The sequence below is a fragment of the Heterodontus francisci genome, unplaced genomic scaffold, assembly GCF_036365525.1.
Source record: "Heterodontus francisci isolate sHetFra1 unplaced genomic scaffold, sHetFra1.hap1 HAP1_SCAFFOLD_240, whole genome shotgun sequence".
NCBI classification, from domain to species: domain Eukaryota; kingdom Metazoa; phylum Chordata; class Chondrichthyes; order Heterodontiformes; family Heterodontidae; genus Heterodontus; species Heterodontus francisci.
Window position 1 is genome coordinate 505,059 of NW_027140128.1, and position 5,393 is coordinate 510,451.

Consider the following 5,393-nt stretch of genomic DNA (forward strand, 5'->3'; position numbering starts at 1 on the left):
GTTAAATTGGATGTCATCACTAAGACACAGGTAATAATATTTCGGTTAATTGTTAAATTAGATATCATCACTAATGCACAGGTGATAATATTCCGGTTATTTGTTAAATTAGATGTCATCACTAATGCACAGGTGATAATATTCCAGTTAATTGTTAAATTAGATGTCATCACTAATACACAGGTGATAATATTCCAGTTAATTGTTAAATTAGATGTCATCACTAATACACAGGTGATAATATTCCAGTTAATTGTTAAATTAGATGTCATCACTAATGCACAGGTAATAATATTCCGGTTAATTGTTTAATTAGACGTCATCACTAAGACACAGGTGATGATATTCCAGTTAATTGTTAAATTAGATGTCATCACTAATGCACAGGGGATAATATTCCAGTTAATTGTTAAATTAGATGTCATCACTAATACACAGGTGATAATATTCCAGTTAATTGTTAAATTAGATCTCATCACTCATACACAGGTGATAATATTCCAGTTAATTGTTAAATTAGATATCATCACTAATACACAGGGGACAATATTCCAGTTAATTGTTAAATTAGATGTCATCACTAATGCACAGGTGATAATACTCCAGTTAATTATTAAATTAGATGTCATCACTAATACACAGGTGATAATATTCCGGTTAATTGTTAAATTAGACGTCATCACTAATGCACAGGGGACAATATTCCAGTTAATTGTTAAATTAGATGTCATCACTAATGCACAGGGGATAATATTCCGGTTAATTGTTAAATTAGATGTCATCACTGATGCACAGGGGATAATATTCAGGTTAATTGTTAAATTAGATGTCATCACTGATGCACAGCTGATAAAATTCCGGTTAATTGTTAAATTAGATGTCATCACTAATACACAGGGGATAATATTCCAGTTAATTGTTAAATTAGATATCATCACTAATACACAGGTGATAATATTCCAGTTAATTGTTAAATTAGATATCATCACTAATACACAGGTGATAATATTCCAGTTAATTGTTAAATTAGATATCATCACTAATACACAGGGGATAATATTCCAGTTAATTGTTAAATTAGATATCATCACTAATACACAGGTGATAATATTCCAGTTAATTGTTAAATTAGATATCATCACTAATACACAGGGGATAATATTCCAGTTAATTGTTAAATTAGATATCATCACTAATACACAGGTGATAATATTCCAGTTAATTGTTAAATTAGATATCATCACTAATACACAGGTGATAATATTCCAGTTAATTGTTAAATTAGATATCATCACTAATACACAGGTGATAATATTCCAGTTAATTGTTAAATTAGATATCATCACTAATACACAGGTGATAATATTCCAGTTAATTGTTAAATTAGATATCATCACTAATACACAGGTGATAATATTCCAGTTAATTGTTAAATTAGATATCATCACTAATACACAGGGGATAATATTCCAGTTAATTGTTAAATTAGATATCATCACTAATACACAGGTGATAATATTCCAGTTAATTGTTAAATTAGATGTCATCACTAATACACAGGTGATAATATTCCAGTTAATTGTTAAATTAGATATCATCACTAATACACAGGTGATAATATTCCAGTTAATTGTTAAATTAGATGTCATCACTGATACACAGGTGATAATATTCCAGTTAATTGTTAAATTAGATATCATCACTAATACACAGGGGATAATATTCCAGTTAATTGTTAAATTAGATATCATCACTAATACACAGGTGATAATATTCCAGTTAATTGTTAAATTAGATGTCATCACTAATACACAGGTGATAATATTCCAGTTAATTGTTAAATTAGATATCATCACTAATACACAGGTGATAATATTCCAGTTAATTGTTAAATTAGATGTCATCACTAATACACAGGTGATAATATTCCAGTTAATTGTTAAATTAGATATCATCACTAATACACAGGGGATAATATTCCAGTTAATTGTTAAATTAGATATCATCACTAATACACAGGGGATAATATTCCAGTTAATTGTTAAATTAGATGTCATCACTAATACACAGTTGATAATATTCCAGTTAATTGTTAAATTAGATATCATCACTAATACACAGGGGATAATATTCCAGTTAATTGTTAAATTAGATATCATCACTAATACACAGGTGATAATATTCCAGTTAATTGTTAAATTAGATGTCATCACTAATACACAGGTGATAATATTCCAGTTAATTGTTAAATTAGATATCATCACTAATACACAGGTGATAATATTCCAGTTAATTGTTAAATTAGATGTCATCACTAATACACAGGTGATAATATTCCAGTTAATTGTTAAATTAGATATCATCACTAATACACAGGGGATAATATTCCAGTTAATTGTTAAATTAGATATCATCACTAATACACAGGTGATAATATTCCAGTTAATTGTTAAATTAGATGTCATCACTAATACACAGGTGATAATATTCCAGTTAATTGTTAAATTAGATATCATCACTAATACACAGGGGATAATATTCCAGTTAATTGTTAAATTAGATGTCATCACTAATACACAGGTGATAATATTCCAGTTAATTGTTAAATTAGATGTCATCACTAATACACAGTTGATAATATTCCAGTTAATTGTTAAATTAGATGTCATCACTAATACACAGGTGATAATATTCCAGTTAATTGTTAAATTAGATGTCATCACTAATGCACAGGTGATAATATTCCAGTTAATTGTTAAATTAGATGTCATCACTAATACACAGGTGATAATGTTCCAGTTAATTGTTAAATTAGATATCATCACTAATACACAGGTGATAATATTCCAGTTAATTGTTAAATTAGATATCATCACTAATACACAGGGGATAATATTCCAGTTAATTGTTAAATTAGATGTCATCACTAATACACAGGGGATAATATTCCAGTTAATTGTTAAATTAGATGTCATCACTAATACACAGGTGATAATATTCCAGTTAATTATTAAATTAGATGTCATCACTAATACACAGGGGATAATATTCCAGTTAATTGTTAAATTAGATGTCATCACTAATACACAGGTGATAATATTCCAGTTAATTATTAAATTAGATGTCATCACTAATACACAGGTGATAATATTCCAGTTAATTGTTAAATTAGATATCATCACTAATACACAGGTGATAATATTCCAGTTAATTGTTAAATTAGATATCATCACTAATACACAGGTGATTTACGGTCAGTCCTTTAATAATTGGACAGTGATTGTTCTGTAGGTGATTTACGGTCAGTCCTTTAATAATTGGACAGTGATTGTTCTGTAGGTGATTTACGGTCAGTCCTTTAATAATTGGACAGTGATTGTTCTGTAGGTGATTTATGGTCAGTCCTTTAATAATAGGACAGTCATTGTTCTGTAGGTGACTTACGGTCAGTCCTTTAATAATTGGACAGTGATTGTTCTGTAGGTGATTTATGGTCAGTCCTTTAATAATTGGATAGTGATTGATCTGTAGGTGATTTACGGTCAGTCCTTTAATAATTGGACAGTGATTGTTCTGTAGGTGATTTACGGTCAGTCCTTTAATAATTGGATAGTGATTGTTCTGTAGGTGATTTATGGTCAGTCCTTCAATAATTGGACAGTGATTGTTCTGTAGGTGATTTACGGTCAGTCCTTTAATAATAGGACAGTGATTGTTCTGTAGGTGACTTACGGTCAGTCCTTTAATAATAGGACAGTGATTGTTCTGTAGGTGATTTACGGTCAGTCCTTTAATAATTGGATAGTTATTGTTCTGTAGGTGATTTACGGTCAGTCCTTTAATAATAGGACAGTGATTGTTCTGTAGGTGATTTACGGTCAGTCCTTTAATAATTGGACAGTGATTGTTCTGTAGGTGATTTACGGTCAGTCCTTTAATAATTGGACAGTGATTGTTCTGTAGGTGATTTACGGTCAGTCCTTTAATAATAGGACAGTGATTGTTATGTAGGTGATTTACGGTCAGTCCTTTAATAATTGGAAAGTGATTGTTCTGTAGGTGATATACGGTCAGTCCTTTAATAATTGACATGATTGTTCTGTAGGTGATTTACGGTCAGTCCTTTAATAATTGGATAGTGATTGTTCTGTAGGTGATTTACGGTCAGTCCTTTAATAATTGGAAAGTGATTGTTCTGTAGGTGATATACGGTCAGTCCTTTAATAATTGGACAGTGATTGTTCTGTAGGTGATTTACGGTCAGTCCTTTAATAATTGGACAGTGATGGTTCTGTAGGTGATTTACAGTCAGTCCTTTAATAATTGGATAGTGATTGTTCTGTAGGTGATTTACGGTCAGTCCTTTAATAATTGGACAGTGATTGTTCTGTAGGTGATTTATGGTCAGTCCTTTAATAATTGGATAGTGATTGTTCTGTAGGTGATTTACGGTCAGTCCTTTAATAATTGGACAGTGATTGTTCTGTAGGTGATTTATGGTCAGTCCTTTAATAATTGGATAGTGATTGATCTGTAGGTGATTTACGGTCAGTCCTTTAATAATTGGACAGTGATTGTTCTGTAGGTGATTTACGGTCAGTCCTTTAATAATTGGATAGTGATTGTTCTGTAGGTGATTTATGGTCAGTCCTTCAATAATTGGACAGTGATTGTTCTGTAGGTGATTTACGGTCAGTCCTTTAATAATAGTACAGTGATTGTTCTGTAGGTGACTTACGGTCAGTCCTTTAATAATAGGACAGTGATTGTTCTGTAGGTGATTTACGGTCAGTCCTTTAATAATTGGATAGTTATTGTTCTGTAGGTGATTTACGGTCAGTCCTTTAATAATAGGACAGTGATTGTTCTGTAGGTGATTTACGGTCAGTCCTTTAATAATTGGACAGTGATTGTTCTGTAGGTGATTTACGGTCAGTCCTTTAATAATTGGACAGTGATTGTTCTGTAGGTGATTTACGGTCAGTCCTTTAATAATAGGACAGTGATTGTTATGTAGGTGATTTACGGTCAGTCCTTTAATAATTGGAAAGTGATTGTTCTGTAGGTGATATACGGTCAGTCCTTTAATAATTGGACAGTGATTGTCATCACTAATACACAGGTGATAATATTCCAGTAAATTGTTAAATTAGATGTCATCACTAATGCACAGGGGATAATATTCCAGTTAATTGTTAAATTAGATATCATCACTAATACACAAGGGATAATATTCCGGTTAATTGTTAAATTAGATGTCATCACTGATGCGCAGGGGATAATATTCACGTTAATTGTTAAATTAGATGTCATCACTGATGCACAGGGGATAATATTCCGGTTAATTGTTAAATTAGATGTCATCACTGATGCGCAGGGGATAATATTCCAGT